The sequence below is a fragment of the Schistocerca nitens genome, chromosome 5 (genome assembly GCF_023898315.1).
Source record: "Schistocerca nitens isolate TAMUIC-IGC-003100 chromosome 5, iqSchNite1.1, whole genome shotgun sequence".
NCBI classification, from domain to species: domain Eukaryota; kingdom Metazoa; phylum Arthropoda; class Insecta; order Orthoptera; family Acrididae; genus Schistocerca; species Schistocerca nitens.
In genome coordinates this window covers 638,657,726-638,676,878 of record NC_064618.1, presented here as the reverse complement: position 1 = coordinate 638,676,878, position 19,153 = coordinate 638,657,726, and the positions used below count along the sequence as shown (strand labels likewise).

Sequence of the window (19,153 nt, the reverse complement as noted above, 5' to 3'; positions counted from 1 at the left end):
ATCGTGCGACATTTACATGCAGTGAGGAAGGTTCAAAAATCGTGTCTATGGGTACCATAATCGGGGAAAGTTCAAATATAGTGTGTATGGCTACCGCATGCTCTAAGCCAAAATCAGAAAAATCAACAGGTGGCCATATGTTGATCTCTGCTAGTTCGTCATCAGTTGGCCCGTGGACAACACCGACCATTCCTATCATGTATCGTATCATTACTGGTAACGAGAAATAGTGCCTTGATGCTAACATAAAGAAAGGATAGCAATGGTTGAGTCCAAACAAAGCGGCAACTCCCCGCACAAACACCTGTGTGCATCCAGCATCCACAAAAGATAATGTTATGCATCTCGTGGATCAGCGACAGTGTGGTGTACTACGAATGGCTTCCCTGAGGTGTGACCATCACTGCTGACGTTTACTGTCAACAGCTAAACGCCTTGCAGACGCAGTCGAAGAACAACGACCAGGAAGACTGCATGCTACTCCACGATAATGCTTGCCTGCATCCTGATAGATTATACAGTTTGGAAGTCATTCCACACCAACGATATTTACCTGATCTTGCTTCCTCACCTTTTCCACTCTCTGTCCAAAAACCTTCAAGGAACTGCCTTTCCGGATGAAAATGCGCTCCGAACATGGCTCGACGACTTCTTTGCCTGAAAACCACGTGATTTCTTTAGTCGCGGAATCGAAAAGTTATCCCAGCTTTGGCAGACTGTTGCAAATATTGAAAGAGAATATGTTACTGATGACTAAAGTCTCTTATGTGTAACTGTTGTGTTTATTGAACGCTACGAAGTTATGCACCAACCCAACACCAGTGGCAGATGAACTGGCCTTGTCTGCTCATACTGTGCTGCCATTTCGTCTGTGCAAAGTGTGATTCTGCTTTCTTTTCCAGACGTGAAAGTTCGCGTCTGGCCCAGATAAAACTAAGAACAGATAATTGATACACTTATATCCATTACAGAGATCTGTTCAATACGTGGACCTCAATGTTTGTACGTGATTTCTGTGCGAGACTGAGACCTTAAAGGAATTTTCTACCGCAACGGGCAGCGGAGCATAGTGGTGGTGGCCTACAGAAAGACTTGTCGCGACAACGTCGCACGTTAAACGTCACGTGGCCACTATCTGAGATATGGCTATAGTTCCTCAAATTAGAGCTCGTGACGTCACACTCGCACTCTCCGCGCTGGCCATTGTGTTACGACGAGGTGCCCCTCCCAACTGAACGATGTAGCGAAGTGATTACATAGACTATCCCGGCGTAATGACTGATGATACATTTCTGGGGTGTGCAGCCGGATAATGCACTCATCTTGAGACAATATTTCAACGGACCAACTGGCCGCCATCTTCAGGTGAGTATGCTGGGTTTCCAACGGAACTGGCAGCTCGATTATAGACCGCGGCCGCCCCACAATCCGTGTGCAAGCAGCAGCGCTGGGAACTTGCAGAGCACCGGTGGAAGAAACAGACAATACGATATATCACTAGCGGAACACTAATTAAAAATATCCCTAGTCAAATAAAAACCGTTGTTATTCCATATCGGATAAAATCGGATTCCGAGTCTTACTGAAAGGGAAACCCTTTTCCCTATTAGCAATATTATTAGATAAACGAATCTCAATACATTGCTTTGGAACACATTCCCGGTAGCGGGAAGCAGGAGCGATTATTTGCGTCTCATTATACAACATTTACATCTACATCCATACTCCGCAAGCCACATAACGTTGTGTGGCGGAGGGTACTTTGAGTACCTATATCGGTTCTCCCTTCTATTCCAGTCTCGTATAGTTCGTGGAAAGATTGTCGGTATGCCTCTGTGTGGGCTCTAATCTTTCTAGTTTTATCCTCATGGTCTCTTCGCGAGATATACGTAGGAGGGAGCAATATACTGCTTGACTCCTCGGTGAAGGTATGTTCTCGAAACTTCAACAAAAGCCCGTACCGAGCTACTGAGCGTCTCTCCTGCAGAGTCTTCCACTGGAGTTTATCTATCATCTCCGTAACGCTTTCGCGATTACTAAATGATCCTGTAACGAAGCGCGCTGCTCTCCGTTGGATCTTCTCTATCTCTTCTATCAACCCTATCTGGTACGGATCCCACACTGATGAGCAGTATTCAAGCAGTGGGCGAACAAGCGTACTGTAACCTACTTCCTTTGTTTTCGGATTGCATTTCCTTAGGATTCTTCCAATGAATCTCAGTCTGGCATCTGCTTTACCGACGATCAATTTTTATATGATCATTCCATTTTAAATCACTCCTAATGCCTACTCCCAGATAATTTATGGAATTAACTGCTTCCAGTTTCTGACCTGCTATATTGTATCTAAATGATAAAGGATCTTTCTTTCTATCTATTCGCAGCACATTGCACTTGCCTACATTGAGATTCAATTGCCATTCCCTGCACCATGCGTCAATTCGCTGCAGATCCTCCTGCATTTCGGTACAATTTTCCATTGTTACAACCTCTCCATATACTACAGCATCATCCGCAAAAAGCCTCAGTGAACTTCCGATGTTATCCACAAGGTCATTTATCTATATTGTGAATAGCAACGGTCCTACGACACTCCCCTGCGGCACACCTGAAATCACTCTTACTTCGGAAGACTTCTCTCCATTGAGAATGACATGCTGCGTTCTGTTATCTAGGAACTCTTCAATCCACTCACACAATTGGTCTGATAGTCCATATGTTCTTACTATGTTCATTAAACGACTGTGGGGAACTGTATCAAACGCCCTGCGGAAGTCAAGAAACACGGCATCTGCCTGGGAACCCGTGTCTATGGCCCTCTGAGTCTTGTGGACGAATAGCGCGAGCTGGGTTTCACACGATCGTCTCTTTCGAAACCCATGCTGATCTACAGAGTAGATTTCTAGTTTCCAGAAAAGTCATTATACTCGAACATAATACGTGTTCCAAAATTCTACAACTGATCGACGTTAGAGATATAGGTCTATAGTTCCGCACATCTGTTAGACGTCCCTTTTTGAAAACAGGGATGACCTGTGCCCTTTTCCAATCGTTTGGAACGCTACGCTCTTCTAGAGACGTACGGTACACCGCTGCAAGAAGGGGAGCAAGTTCCTTCGCGTACTCTGTGTAAAATCGAACTGGTATCCCATCAGGTCCAGCGGCCTTTCCTCTTTTGAGCGATTTTAATTTATTTTCTATTCCTCTGTCATCTATTTCGATATCTACCATTTTGTCATCTGTGCGACAATCTAGAGCAGGAACTACAGTGCACTCTTCCTCTGTGAAACAGCTTTGGAAAAAGACATTTAGTATTTCAGCCTTTAGTCTGTCATCCTCTGTTTCAGTACCATTTTGGTCACAGAGTGTCTCGACATTTTGTTTTGATCCACCTACCGCTTTGACATAAGACCGAAATTTCTTAGGATTTTCTGCCAAGTCAGTACATAGAACTTTACTTTCGAATTCATTGAACACCTCTCGCATAGCCCTCGTCACACTACATTTCGCTTCGCTTAATTTTTGTTTGTCTGCAAGGATTTGGCTATGTTTATGTTTGCTGTGAAGTTCCCTTTGCTTCCGCAGCAGTTTTATAACTCGGTTGTTGTACCACGGTGGCTCTTTGCCATCTCTTACGATCTTGCTTGACACATACTCATCTAATGCATATTGTACGATAGTTTTGAACTTTGTCAACTGATCCTCAACACTATCTGTACTTGAGACAAAACTTTTGTGTTGAGCCGTCAAGTACTCTGAAATCTGGTTTTATCACTTTTGCTACACAGAAAAATCTTCCTACCTTTTTTAATATTTCTATTTACGACTGAAATCATCGATGCAGTAACCGCTTTATGATTCCCTGTTCTGCGTCAACTGTTTCAAATAGTTCGGGTATGTTTGTCACCAGAAGGTCTAATACGTTATCGCCACGAGTCGGTTCTCTGTTTAACTGCTCTAGGTAGTTTTCAGATAATGCACTTAAAAAATTTCACTGGATTCTTTGTCCCTGCCACCCGTTATGAACGTTTGAGTCTCCCAGTCTCTATCCGGAAAATTACGATCTCCACCCAGAACTGTAACATGGTGGCGGAATCTCCTCGAAATATTTTCCAAATTATCCTTCAGGTGCTCAGCCACAACAGGTGCTGAGCCAGGGGGCCTATAGAGACATCCAATTACCATGTCTCAGCCTGCTTTAACCGTGACCTTCACCCAAATTACACTCCTGGAAATGGAAAAAAGAACACATTGACACCGGTGTGTCAGACCCACCATACTTGCTCCGGACACTGCGAGAGGGCTGTACAAGCAATGATCACACGCACGGCACAGCGGACACACCAGGACCCGCGGTGTTGGCCGTCGAATGGCGCTAGCTGCGCAGCATTTGTGCACCGCCGCCGTCAGTGTCAGCCAGTTTGCCGTGGCATACGGAGCTCCATCGCAGTCTTTAACACTGGTAGCATGCCGCGACAGCGTGGACGTGAACCGTATGTGCAGTTGACGGACTTTGAGCGAGGGCGTATAGTGGGCATGCGGGAGGCCGGGTGGACGTACCGCCGAATTGCTCAACACGTGGGGCGTGAGGTCTCCACAGTACATCGATGTTGTCGCCAGTGGTCGGCGGAAGGTGCACGTGCCCGTCGACCTGGGACCGGACCGCAGCGACGCACGGATGCACGCCAAGACCGTAGGATCCTACGCAGTGCCGTAGGGGACCGCACCGCCACTTCCCAGCAAATTAGGGACACTGTTGCTCCTGGGGTATCGGCGAGGACCATTCGCAACCGTCTCCATGAAGCTGGGCTACGGTCCCGCACACCGTTAGGCCGTCTTCCGCTCACGCCCCAACATCGTGCAGCCCGCCTCCAGTGGTGTCGCGACAGGCGTGAATGGAGGGACGAATGGAGACGTGTCGTCTTCAGCGATGAGAGTCGCTTCTGCCTTGGTGCCAATGATGGTCGTATGCGTGTTTGGCGCCGTGCAGGTGAGCGCCACAATCAGGACTGCATACGACCGAGGCATACAGGGCCAACACCCGGCATCATGGTGTGGGGAGCGATCTCCTACACTGGCCGTACACCACTGGTGATCGTCGAGGGGACACTGAATAGTGCACGGTACATCCAAACCGTCATCGAACCCATCGTTCTACCATTCCTAGACCGGCAAGGGAACTTGCTGTTCCAACAGGACAATGCACGTCCGCATGTATCCCGTGCCACCCAACGTGCTCTAGAAGGTGTAAGTCAACTACCCTGGCCAGCAAGATCTCCGGATCTGTCCCCCATTGAGCATGTTTGGGACTGGATGAAGCGTCGTCTCACGCGGTCTGCACGTCCAGCACGAATGCTGGGCCAACTGAGGCGCCAGGTGGAAATGGCATGGCAAGCCGTTCCACAGGACTACATCCAGCATCTCTACGATCGTCTCCATGGGAGAATAGCAGCCTGCAATACACTGTACTAGTGCCGACATTGTGCATGCTCTGTTGCCTGTGTCTATGTGCCTGTGGTTCTGTCAGTGTGATCATGTGATGTATCTGACCCCAGGAATGTGTCAATAAAGTTTCCCCTTCCTGGGACAATGAATTCACGGTGTTCTTATTTCAATTTCCAGGAGTGTATTTCACATTTCGGATCTCCGTCAATTTCCTTCGATACTATTGCACTTCTTATCGCTATAAACACGCCTCCCCCTTCACTGTCCAGCCTGTCTCTGCGGTATACATTCCAATCTGAGTTTAGAATTTCATTACTGTTTACATCTGGTTTCAGCCAACTTTCTGTCCCTAGTACTACATGGGCGTTGTGACCGTTTATTAATGAGAGCAGTTATGGGACCTTTCTATAGACGCTCCTGCAGTTTACTATTAGCGCATTAATACTGTTATTCCCTGTTGTATTTTGCCTACTCCTACCTTGCCCTGTCTCAGGAGGCTTCTTGTCGGGCCTAGGGAGGGAATTCTCTAACCTAAAAAACCCACAAGTGCACTCCACACGCATTCCGCTACCCTTGTAGCCGCTTCCTGCGTGTAGTGCACGCCTGACCTATTCAGGGGGACCCTACATTTCTCCACCCGATAGCGGAGGTCGAGAAATTTGCACCCCAGATCTCCGCAGAATCGTCTGAACCTCTGGTTTAAGCCTTCCACTCGGCTCCTAACCAGAGGACCGCGATCGGTTCTGGGAACGATACTACAAATAGTTAGGTCAGATTCAACCCCGCGAGCGAGACTTTCCGCCTTCACCAACTCCGCCAACATCCTGTATGAACTGAGGATGACTTCTGAACCCGGACTGCAGGAGTCATTGGTGCCGACATGAGCAACAATATGCAGTCGGGTGCTCTATATCGCCGCCGGCAGGGCCTCCTCCACATCTCGGATGAGACCCCCCGGCAAGCAGACAGAGTGAACACTGACCTTCTTCCCCGACCTTTCCGCTATTTCCCTAAGGGGCTCCATCACCCGCCTAACGTTGTAGCTCCCAATCACTAATAAACCCCTCCCCCCGTGTGCCTTCTCGGACCTTGCTGAAGGAGCGGCCACATGTCCACTCACAGGCAGAGCGGGCGATGCCACACGGCCAGCCTCCACATTGACCCTCCGCCTCGTGCGCCGCGAACGACGCTGAACCCGCCACTCCCCTTAGGGAGAGGGTGGCCCAACCGTGCCCGGTACCCGCGAAGATGTCTCGACAGCAGGGACAGTGGGTGAAGCATGTAACACCTGGGGTGTACCATGCGACGCACCAGACTCCCCACTGCCGCTACACTCCGAGGCAGAAGCCTGAAGATGGCTCATGTCCCTCGTTAAGACCGTTTTCCGCCACTGCAAATTACTCTGGCTGGAGTAAACGAGTGTGACAATGGTTTTCCACACATCGGTACCGAACAGTATGGATCTTTCGGCCAATATATGTTATCCCACAATGACAAGGAATTTTATATACCGTACTCCACGTTTCCTCAGCCCCAAGTCATCCTTTACTGATCCAAGGAGTGCTCTAAATTTAGCCGGTGGCATATCTAAATGCTTGAAATTTTCGAGGGAACACTCCATTCTCGAAACGTGTCTTGCCAAACATGAAACATCGCATAAGTGGTGCAGTGTTTCGTTATTTAAAGAATGAATGGAAGTTGCAGGCTTTTCGAAAACATCGGTTATGATGAATCAAATTGAATCAAACGTTTCTGCTTCCCACTTGTGAATGGCGCTTCTCGGAGAAGCAGTGGTACAAAATGTTAACTGAAGGAGTTCTTAATTATTCCTGAGACCACTTTTCTCATAAACATCCTGTTCCCTTTTACATATTTTGATCATATGCGTATGATAACAAATCCGGTAAGCTTGTCTCAATTTTGTATGTGATTGGCAGTATATTATAGGTAATTAGTACCAATGTTAATAAACTAAAATGTAGTATATGGCCAAACATTACAAACACTGGAAATTATCTAAATCGAAGAAAAATTATCGTTGGTTTATTTGGTAGGAAGTGGCTGTACTGTGTCCACTTGTTATGAATCTGGTAAACAGTTAATTTCACTAATAAACAGTATAACAGGATAGCATGCTTATTTCTACCCAAACCACCAACGCCATAAAGTGAGCCAAGTTCATGGGTGCATGTCATTTATAGCAAAGAGTATAGCATGTGATCCTCAGTTATTTCATCTTGTGTTCGGATCCTTATATGGAAGACAGAAAATTTATTCATTTTGAAAGTGAAGAGTATAGTCAGGTCCTTTTGATTTAGTACCTCACGCTTCATATGTGCAACTCATTTCTACAGAAAAATCCTTCAAGGGAGTAAAATTATACTAGGGTGTATTAAATTTTCACAAGGTTCATATGTATCGTTCATTTAGAAGGCTAGCAGGAACCTAGTACTTATTTTCTTCAACAAGAATGCTGCGAGACTGAACACAAAAAGCTATGCGCTCTCACGCGCGAACTGATTTCTTTGCAGCAGGGCTACTAAACGGTTTGGAGCCAGTCAGAAAAATTCCCTCCGATCGCTCTAAACTAGTTGCAGCCATTCGTTGGCGACCATTTGAACAGCTTTGACCCAATCACAAAGCACAAGGTAACTGGGAGAATTGCCGGCCGCGGTGGTCTAGCGGTTCTAGGCGCTCAGTCCGGAACCGCGCGGCTGCTACGTCGCAGGTTCTAATCCTGCCTCGGGCATGGATGTGTGTAATGTCCTTAGGTTAGTTAGGTTTAAGTAGTTCTAAGTTCTAGGGGACTGATGACCACAGATGTTAAGTCCTATAGTGCTCAGAGCCATTTGAACTGGGAGAATTGTTCCAACGGTTGCAGATATATGTCGAACCATCCTAGTGCACCGCGAGGCGTAGAGGAGGTGCGTGGAGTCTGCGCACACTGCAGCTTCGCAGCCTGTGCCCGTCCACGTGAGTTCCGTGCGGCAAGCAGCCAAGCTGGCGTCTCTGTCATTACGTCATCTTCGACAACTGACGCCAAGCTGTATGAAGTTTATTCATCTCTTCTCGCTCACTTCAGCAGCGACACAACTAGGTAGCGCAGTGTTTATCACGCTGAACTCGCACTGTAACCTCCCCCCTTACTAATCGGCCTATCTTGTTTGCGATATAAAATATGACCGTGGATCGCGTGTATACCTAATGGAATTTTTCTAATTGGATAAGGCCATCTTTTCCGAAGAAGTAATACCAATAAATAGGGGAAAGTGTACAACCGATCTTTCTGATAGAAAAGTCTACTAAACATAAAAAAGTAATTAAACCGAACAGGGCTACAATTTGGAAAAATGAAAGTTATTTTGTGCATTCACTCACGAAAAACACTGGACAAAAAAGGGGTACCACTGATCATAAATCCAGAAGTTACACTAATGAACGAAAAGGAAACAATTATGGTCGCCAGCCCACTAGGGAGATTTACATCCAAAATCTTGTACAAGATGATGGGAAAGAAAAACATTTATTATTAAACATTGATGTGGCAACTGAAGGTTGACACTTTTTTGACACTTTTTTGACACTTATTTTAAGTGAGTATGTAATGATAAAGTAAACTGAGAAGTCACTTTTACGTTAAGTTTGTCATTAAATTTTGAAAAAGGCAAGGTAATGATCTGAAAATATCCACTTAAACTGTATGTTAGTATTGAATTTCGTTACGTGAACAATGACTTTCATAGAACTCAACATAACGTCATCAAAGAAATTTAGAGAAAGGCAAGCACTTTTTACTTTGCAGTTACTTAATTTTCAAATTAGATTTCATATTATTGTCTGAACAACTGAGCCTTTTTTACTGACTTGAACAGAATTAAATACTAGAATAAATACCAAACCAAACAGCCATGTGCTCCAAGCTATATGTAAAATAAATGAAACTTCCGCACTCTTAATGTGTGCATTTTCTTTAGATTTGGATTTCTTCCTGTGACAGATATCAAACTTCGGTTAGCATATAAGGAAAAAAGGGAACAAGGATCCTGCTTGGTAACAATGTCTGGGGGCAATGAGGACACAATCGCCCTGAATTTAACTGATCATTATTTAAATAAGGCTCATTAATCAAATCACATTCAGTTGTGCTGCTGAGTTAGCCGTTAATACTTTCTACCACTGAACAGTCTTACTTCAGTGCTGTGCGTGCGATGAAACTCGGAGCCGACGACGAATCTTTGTTGTAGGAACTGCTGCTGTTGTTGAAGACGGTAGCATCTTGTGGGGCCACGGCTAATTACAGGAACGGGCAATCGTAATTAATACAGCCCCTTCCGCTCGTCCACTGTCCTTCCATCTGGCCGGCGCGCGTACATGATGCCGCCGTAATGGTAGTCTCTACTGCGAGAGCGTTAACACCACACTTCAAGCGCTGGAGCCCGTCCCCCGCGCGCTCCGCGCAACAACTCCCTACCCAAAGATTTTACAACACATAAGCACTGCTATTATCGTTGCTAGTCGATGCAAATAACAATTCCTTGGGCTTTTTCCCAGAGCTTATAAGTTTCACAGTAAAACACAGATAAATACAATAAAACGTCAACAGACTTCTATCTAAATGTACGCATACAGTGAAGCAATGCCCTTACTTATTAAAATAAAGCATTTGAAATACAAATATTTACATACAATTAAAAAAAATTATATATCGGTAGCAGGTTCCATGCATCCTGCATTTTCGGTGTTACACTACCATCCAGATTTAAGTTTTCGGTGGTTTCCCTAAACCGTCCCTGGCAAGTGCCCGGACAGTTCCTTTGAAGCGCCACAGCTGATTTTCTTCTCCATCCTTGAAACAGTCCCAGCTTGCGTTCAGTCTCTAATGACCTCGACGTCGACGGGACGTTAAACCCTGCGTAACTTTCCTGCCTTCACCGCAGCTGACCGAACGCTACGCAGACCGGGCATGCGTTTGCAATGCTCTTCTAGGGTGGTACTCCAACTTATGAGCTTGCCACGTCCTTTCTTAGCAAGAGAATTTTACTATTCCACTCTTATTTGACTGCCTCCTGAGTCTTTATCGATCTCTGCTCATGGCAAAAGCGATAGAGTAGCTCTACCTACATTACCAGCGGAAACAGGGTTCAAAATACATTTTAAATAGACATTATTTCTCTTTCGGTCGAGTCCATTCTCCCAAGACGGCTGTTCCCCAACATATTATATTATTCATGGTGCCTTCGTCCCAACAAAAGTATCCTTCCACAAGATGGTCCTAGATCCTGCCACACCATCGTTCCACATCACCTCATACCGCATTCAGATACGCTTTCCTTGCCATTGCCAGTCTACATTTTATATCCTCTCTACTTAGACCATCATCAGTTATTTTACTCCCTAAATAGCAAAACTCCTTTACTACTTTAAGTGTCTCATTTCCTAATCTAATTCCCTCAGCATCACCCGATTTCATTTGACTACATTCCATTATCCTCGTTTTGCTTTTGTTGATGTTCATCTTATATCCTCCTTTCAAGACACTGTCCATTCCGTTCAACTGCTCTTCCAAGTCTTTTGCTGTCTCTGACAGAATTACAATGTCATCGGCGAAACTAAAAGTTTTTACTTCTTCTCCGTGAATTTTAATGCCTACTCCGAATTTTTCTTTTGTTTCCTTTACTGCTTGCTCAATATACAGATTGAATAACATCGGGGAGAGGCTACAACCCTGTCTCACTCCTTTCCCAACCACTGCTTCCATTTCATGCCCCTCGACTCTTACAACTGCCATCTGGTTTCTGTACAAATTGTAAATAGCCTTTCGCTCCCTGTATTTTACCCCTGCCACCTTCAGAATTTGAAAGAGAGTATTCCAGTTAACATTGTCAAAAGCTTTCTCTAAGTCTACAAATGCTAGAAACGTAGGTTTGCCTTTTCTTAATCTTTTTTCTAAGATAAGTCGTAAGGTTAGTATTGCCTCACGTGTTCCAACATTTCTACGGAATCCAAACTGATCTTCCCCGAGGTCCGCTTCTACCAGTTTGTCCATTCGTCTGTAAAGAATTCGCGTTAGTATTTTGCAACTGTGACTGATTTATAAGCAATCTGCTTTGTAGACTGACTGCACTTCATCAGTATTCTACCAATAAACCGTAGTCTACCACTTGCTTTTCACACTACTGAACCACTATCATCATTCCGTTTCATATCCTTACAAAGTGTTACACCCATGTAATTGTATGAGCTAGCCGAATCCAACAGTGACTCATTGATGTTATAGTCATTTAGTTTTGTGAAGAGCAAAATGATAAATTTCCGAACATTTGGAGCAAGTTACCAATCTCTGCACCATTTTGAAATCTTACAAGATCTGACTGAATATTTATGCATTTTCTTTCAGATAGTATTTATTATAGATAACTGCGTCATCTGCAAAAAGCCGGATGGTACTATTAATTTTGTCTGTAAGGTCATTAATATACAACATGAACAGCAAGGACCCCAATCCACTTCCCTCGGGCACGCCCGAAGTTACTTGTGCATCTGACGATGACACTCTATCCAAAATAACATGCGTCTTCCCTACCAAAAAGTCCTCAATCCAGTCACAAATTTCTCCTGGTATACCATATGATCGTACTTTCGACAATAATCGTGAGTGTGGTACTGAGTCAAATGCTTTTCGGAAATCAAAAAATACTGCAACAGCCTGTCTGCCTTGACCCAAAGCTTTCAGTATATCTTGTGAGAAATGTGCGATTTTAGTTTCACATTACCAATGTTTTCGGAATCCATTCTGGTTGGCATTGAGCAGGTCATTCTGTTCAAGATACCTCACTGTGTTTGAGCTCAGAATAACAAATCGGCCTCATGGATACTGGACGGTAATTTTGTGTATCATTTATACAACACTTATCGTAGAAGTCTGTGTCTTCTTGCAAGAACTGTCCAGGGTTTTTGGTTTGAGGGATCTGAAAAAAGATTCTAGTAAGAAGAGGGCCTAAGTCAGCCGAAAATTCAGTGTAGAATCTGACAGGGATTCCGTCGGGCCCTGGAGGTTTGCTCAATTTTAACTAGGCTATTTTAGTTCTTTATCAACACCACTGACCCTAACAATTATTTCACTTATCTTTTCAGAGGTGCGAGGGTTAAGTTGGGACAATTTTCCTGGGTATTCCTTTGTAAAGAAACATTTGAAAACGGAGTTAAGCATTTCAGCGTTCGCTTTGCTACCCTTAATTTCAGTTCCTGACTTATTCGCTAGGGACTGGAATCACACTCTGATGCTACAGACTTTACATGTGACCAGAATCTGTCTGGGTTCTGTGAAAGGTCACTTGACAATATTCTGCTACGGCAGTCAAGTCATCACGCATTACTCTGTTGACAGCCAAACGCGTTTCATTCGGCATCTCTCTATCTATAGCCCTACCCATTTTTCCCACCTATTATGCAGTAATCTGTGTTTCTTTAGTTATCTCCTTACAGTGGCTGTATACCATGGAGGTTCCCTCCCCTTATGAACTGTTTTACTGGGTAAAGTGCTTAGTCAACTATTCTTCTAGTCTTGACCCCGAGTTTCTCTATATGCTCCTGCCCTGTGCTGAAAGTTTCAAGTTTCTCTTTGAGATATAACACTACTGATTTTTTATCTAGTTTTCTGAAGATATACATACATCTTTGTGCTTGTTTTAGTCGTCCTTTGTACTTTGATAATCATTGTTGCCAGAACTACTTCAAGGTCACTGATACTAGTTTCTATGTGGACATCCTCAAAGAGGGTCAGGTCTGTTTGTTGCCATTAGATCCTATATATTTCCATCATGATTCGGGTTCCTAACTATTTGTTCTAGGTAGTTTTCAGAGATGGCATTTATTAAAGTTTCACAGGATGTCTTATCACGCACACCACTAACAGAACTGTAATTTTCCCAATTAATTGTTGGATGATTTAAGTCACCACCGATAATTGCAGCATGACTGGGGAACTTACGTACATGTGAACTGAGATTTTCTCTAAAGTTTTCGGGTACATCAGGAGATGAGTCTGGTGGGCGATAGAAGGATCCAATTATCATTGTATGCTCACCCCTCATACAGAGTCTTGCCCATACAATATCACATGCTGCTTCAATTTCTATCTCGGTGGATTTGAATTTCTTGTCTGCTGCGACAAACACACCACCATCATTGGGCTGTCCTTCTGATATACACTTAAATTTTCCGCGAAATCATAGAGGGACCTATAGTTTAACGAAGCCTCAGAGCTCCGGATTATCTTGGCATTTTTACATTAACAGACGGTCAAAGAAACGGCTAAGAACAGATAGAAATCCTACCACTAACTGGGGATCGAAACAAAGACTGTTGGTTGCATAGTTTAACAGTCTTTAATTATATGAACGTGGACTGAAGGTCCTGACTTTTATTATCATCAGTACTCGACATGTAAGATTGAACGGAAACATTGTGACGTTGTCAATTGTACAAATCACTGCCTACAGAGGAGCGCTTTGGAAACGTGGGCACTGCTTACGCAGGAAGCTATGTTATTAACTGTAATGCCATGCAAAAAGTGTCATATAATAAGCTTACCCAATCAGAGTAGTGTTTATTTATTACGACTCTGTTAGAAATTGTAAGTAGCCTGGGTGTAACAATATAGCTTTTAGGTGACATAAAAGTTCATGCTTTAAAGCTGTTGCCTGTATCACCTACCTGAAACTGGAGCGCAACCTTTTCTACCCCCGTACTGCTGTCCTTGTAAATGTATTGAAATATTTCAGCGCAACAAATATTTCGACACGGAGGGAATGAAAGAGTATTATGTACCAATCACGGTATCTCGGTTCTGGTAAAATTAAATCTAATCAGAAACGGTTTTTCCACATAAACTTGAGTCAACTTCACAGTCAGACCATTCAAGTCTACTGATCGCCTATTCGTGAGCTTAACTACGATCTTCCTGGTTAAGTTCACGCGGCGTGTATCAAGCACTATTCGGCTTAATTAGTGCACTAAACATATCGTCTGTACTGTTGCGCAGCATTTATGTTCACGCACTATTAGAAAGTGCCTTTTATCGCTTAAGTCATCTGTTCTAGCTTCATATATCTCGCAGCGAACCAGCGTCCATTACTCTTCCTCGGGGTATCCCAACACACTGATTGTACGCGGCAACTACCAGCTCAATACATGTCGGGCCAAATCAGAAAAAAAAGCATAATCATTACAAGGAGTTGATCCTCAAGCAGGACTAACTGCGAATGACAGTGGCAGTCTCTTTTAATTGCCGACAACTCTGAAGACAGGATTACACGTAGTTTTTAATGGAAAATCAGGAAGAGAGGTTCTAAAGAGTTAGCAAGATATTTTTGTGGATGGAATCTGTGGTGTCACCGCCAGACACCACACTTGCTAGGTGGTAGCCTTTAAATCGGCCGCGGTCCGTTAGTATACGTCGGACCCGCGTGTCGCCACTATCAGTGATTGCAGACCGAGCGCCGCCACACGGAAGGTCTAGAGAGACTTCCTAGAACTCGCCCCAGTTGTACAACCGACATTGCTAGCGATGGTTCACTGACAAAATACGCTCTCATTTGCCGAGACGATAGTTTAGCATAGCCTTCAGCTACGTCATTTCCTACGACCTAGCAAGGCGCCATATTCAGTTGCTATTGATATTGTGAATCATGTACCGTCAAGAGCGACGTTCACCATTAATGGATTGAAGTTAAGTATTCCACCAGCTACGTCCGTTTTTCTAAATTCTAATGTCCTTGTCCTGTTCCAGAACTCACGCCAGCCTGCGTGAGCTAAAACGCGTGCCTTTCGGCCTCCTCTAGTAACACGGTGTTGGCTCTCCTACCAACCACAACAGAATCTTCAAATGTTGTTGTATGTCCAAAGAATGGAACTACCCAAGCACGACTCACGCCCCGTCCTCACAGCTTTACTTCTGCCAGTATCTCGTCTCCTACCTTCTGTAAAGTTTGGAAGGTAGGAGACGAGATACTGGCAGAAGTAAAGCTGTGAGGACGGGGCGTGAGTCGTGTTGGATAGCTCAGTTGGTGGAGCACTTGCCTGCGAAAGGCAAAGGCCCCGAGTTCGAGTCTCGGTCCGGCACACAGTTTGGATCTTCCAGGAAGTTTCATATCAGCGCACACTCCGCTGCAGAGTGAAAATCTCATTCTGGCAGACCTTTTCTGTTGGCAAATTTCACTGGGCTCAGTTTACTGAATACGGAGTAGAACTGCCAGCCACAGGACTACAGTCAATACGTATACAATGTAATTCCATAGTATCAAAGTTTCAGTTTACAGAAAGAGTGACGAAAGCTGTCAACACTGGCCCTTTATTTTTAGAGTTCCCATATTTTTTGGGCCCAACCCAAGACATAATAGACCATATATTTTTGGGTTCAGCACAGGACATATTCTTGAAATTACTTAGAAGTCTTAACGGGTTGTTGAAACATTAAACTCTATTTATTCATTTGTGTTTATCACTAGACAAGACTTTTTTTCAGAAATGGTTTGTTTGCTTGAATTACATGATAAAATTCGCAACAAGAGTGTTCTGAATTAATTTTAACATGTAAGAGATGTTTAACAGTAGATATTGACAGTCTACCCCTCTCTGCAGACCAGATGTTCCCCATAATTGAAAAAAAAAGACACTCTTGTCTGGAGCAAATGTCCCAGGCAAAGACGTTACAAGCTCAACCATTTTGGAAATATTGCAACATGAAATATCAGTCTTTTGAGCCTCCTTAAAAATTGTTTTTATCTTGTATTTAAAAGAATCTGGTATTTTTTTAGAACTTGAACTACAACCTACCCTTTGGTTTTGAATTGCTTGGTCCACCAGTGTACGTGTATCAATATTTAAGGAATCTTTGAACCAAGGAATCTTTTATAATATCGTTAACAACTTGTGCACTCTATTCTGAAGACCAATTAATTCAAGTTCTTCAATTGTCTTTAGAGCTTGCTCCAATGTCGGCTGAAAGAGGCATTGTCGTAAGAGAATGTTTAAAAACGTGATGTCGAACATATAGGTATATAATTTTTAATAAATCTTTTCGAGTCATAATACATTTGTGCATATCTGGACATTATCCGAGGAAATAAAACACCGCTCGAAGAGGCCTTGAAGGCCCAACGGCATCGACACCAGGACTATTCGGGCTAATCCCATACTTATGGTAAACCTACCCGTGGTTGTACAGCTATAACGTCCTCTTCTTTACTTCATGTCGTGACGTTTCAGGAACAAAATTATACCCTCGATTGTGCAGTTCACCCAACTCTTTGCAGTAAGTTCTAGAAATCGAAGTTTCTTCGTCTCGTGCCCTCTTCTAGGTCTGATTCATAATGTTATCTATGTTAGTAAGAGAACGTCCAGGGACATGGAATTCAGATCAAGTTGCAGGTTGCCTATCTAAAGGTTTCCAGGGGCAACACAAATTTGATTTTCAGTCTTTCATATAAAGCGACCAAATTCAAAAATTTGAAATGCTGAGATAATCTACACATTAAGAGGCAAAGTCTCACGTTAATAGTTTAACACAGTAAGGCGCATATTATAGTTATAACCTGCGTAAATGTCTTGAATTAGCGTAACTCACGACACGTAAATACTCACTAGGAGAACACGGCAAATGCCATAACCCGATCTGCAGGACACTTCGTTCAGTGGGAGACGCTTCAAAATAAACGAACTCATGTTCCGGCTTATCTGTAGATATTCGACCGTTTCTGAGAAAACGATGGTCAAAATTTTCTAGGAAATTTAAGTGCCTTTAGCGAGCAGATAGACCGACGGAAGCTGTGGCGCAGTGGCTACCGTTACGATTTCACACTTTTTCACTACGTGTTCGAAACCCGATTATCATTTTTATTTTTATTTTTCATTTATCTACCTGTGTCAGCAGAATATTTCTACATGTATGTTTTCCAACGAATATTGAAATAACGCTGTCCTTATTCGTCTATTGATTGTATGTTTAGCGAATAAAGTTTTAAAAAATAAAAATAACGAATGGAAAAAATATTTGAAATTGTTTTCTGTGAAATTCCTGTACTGTATCTTGAGTCATAATCAATTGCAAGCGCCAATTTTCGGAAGAGTCGTCCACTAGCATGGTTTTCCGCGAAATTATTGTCAACGCGTGAAATCTTCGGCAATGTTAGTAACTTCTTTGTCAAGCGAGATTCATTCGAGGAATTTTTCTGTGGCAAACATCCTTCGCACGATTCACGTGCTGTTTGGGATTTCCGTGTTTACAATATTTCCACGATCGGTATCGTTCAAGAATAAATATAAGAATTTGTATAGGAATGAAATTTAACAGAGAAGAAATAAAAACTTTGAGGTTCGCCGATGACATTGTAATTCTTTCAGAGACAGCAAAGGACTTGGAAGAGCAGTTGAACGGAATGGACAGTGTCTTGAAAGGAGGATATAAGATGAACATCAACAAAAGCAAAACGAGGATATGGAATGTAGTCGAATTAAATCGGGTGTTGTTGAGGGTATTAGATTAGGAAATGAGACAATTAAAGTAGTAAACGAGTTTTGCTATTTGGGGAGCAAAATAACTGATGATGGTCGAAGTAGAGAGGATATAATATGTAGACTGTAATGGCAAGGAAAGCGTTTCTGAAGAAGAGAAATTTGTTAACATCGAGTATAGATTTAAGAGTCAGAAAGTCGTTTCTTAAAGTATTTGTATGGAGTGTAGCCATGTATGGAAGTGAAACATGGACGACAAATAGTTTGGACAAGAAGAGAATAGAAGCTTTCGAAATGTGGTGCTACAGAAGAATGCTGAAGATTAGATAGGTAGATCACATAACTAATGAGGAAGTATTGAATAGGATTTGGTAGGAGTTTGTGGCAGAACTTGACTAGAAGAAGGGATCGGTTGGTATGACATGTTCTGAGGCATCAAGGGCTCACCAATTTAGTATTGGAGGGCAGCGTGGAGGGTAAAAATCGTAGAGGGAGAGCAAGAGATGAATACACTAAGCAGATTCAGAAGGATGTAGGTTGTAGTAGGTACTGGGAGATGGAGAAGCTTGCACAGGATAGAGTAGCATGGAGAGCTGCATCAAACCAGTCTCAGAACTGAAGACCACAACAACAACAACAAGAATTTAAAAAGATTGTAACCCCAGAAGATACCACGCACACGTATGTTATATAATAAATGTATGGTAGTTATTGTGAAACCCTGCTATTATTTTACAATTTATACAACGCCACTGCATCCGCTAACTTGATAAGAAACATTCGTGTAGTAACGTTCTACGAACATGTCTAGATAAATGAAGAAATAAAATGAAATAAATAGAAACAATATACTTAAAACTGAAAGGCCGCAAAGCTAGCCACTTCGCCACCAGACGGGCTGAGCTTATCGCCCCCTAAAAGGCATCTAAGTTCCGTTGAACACTTTGATGGTTGTTTTCTGAGAAACGGTCGGGTATCTACGGATAAGTCGAGACACGTGTTCGTTTCCTTTGCCTCCTCTTCCACCGAGCGAAGTTTCTGGGTAATCGAGTTATGGCACTTTCCGTGTTCTCCTCGTCAGACTATATTCATCCAGTACTTGAGAACGAGAGCACTTTAGTAACTTGCAACAAACTTTACACATAATTTCAAAGCTTTGAGAAACTTTTTCTCGCTGACACCCCCCACTGACGGT

At 43.4% G+C, this 19,153-nt stretch overlaps 1 protein-coding gene across 6 annotated transcripts in view; it reads left to right on the top strand.

The window, feature by feature from the left end:
* Positions 1–19,153, top strand: part of LOC126260925 (uncharacterized) — a 562,950-nt gene that overhangs the window by 474,918 nt on the left and 68,879 nt on the right. The gene's annotated exons all lie outside the window — the stretch shown is intronic.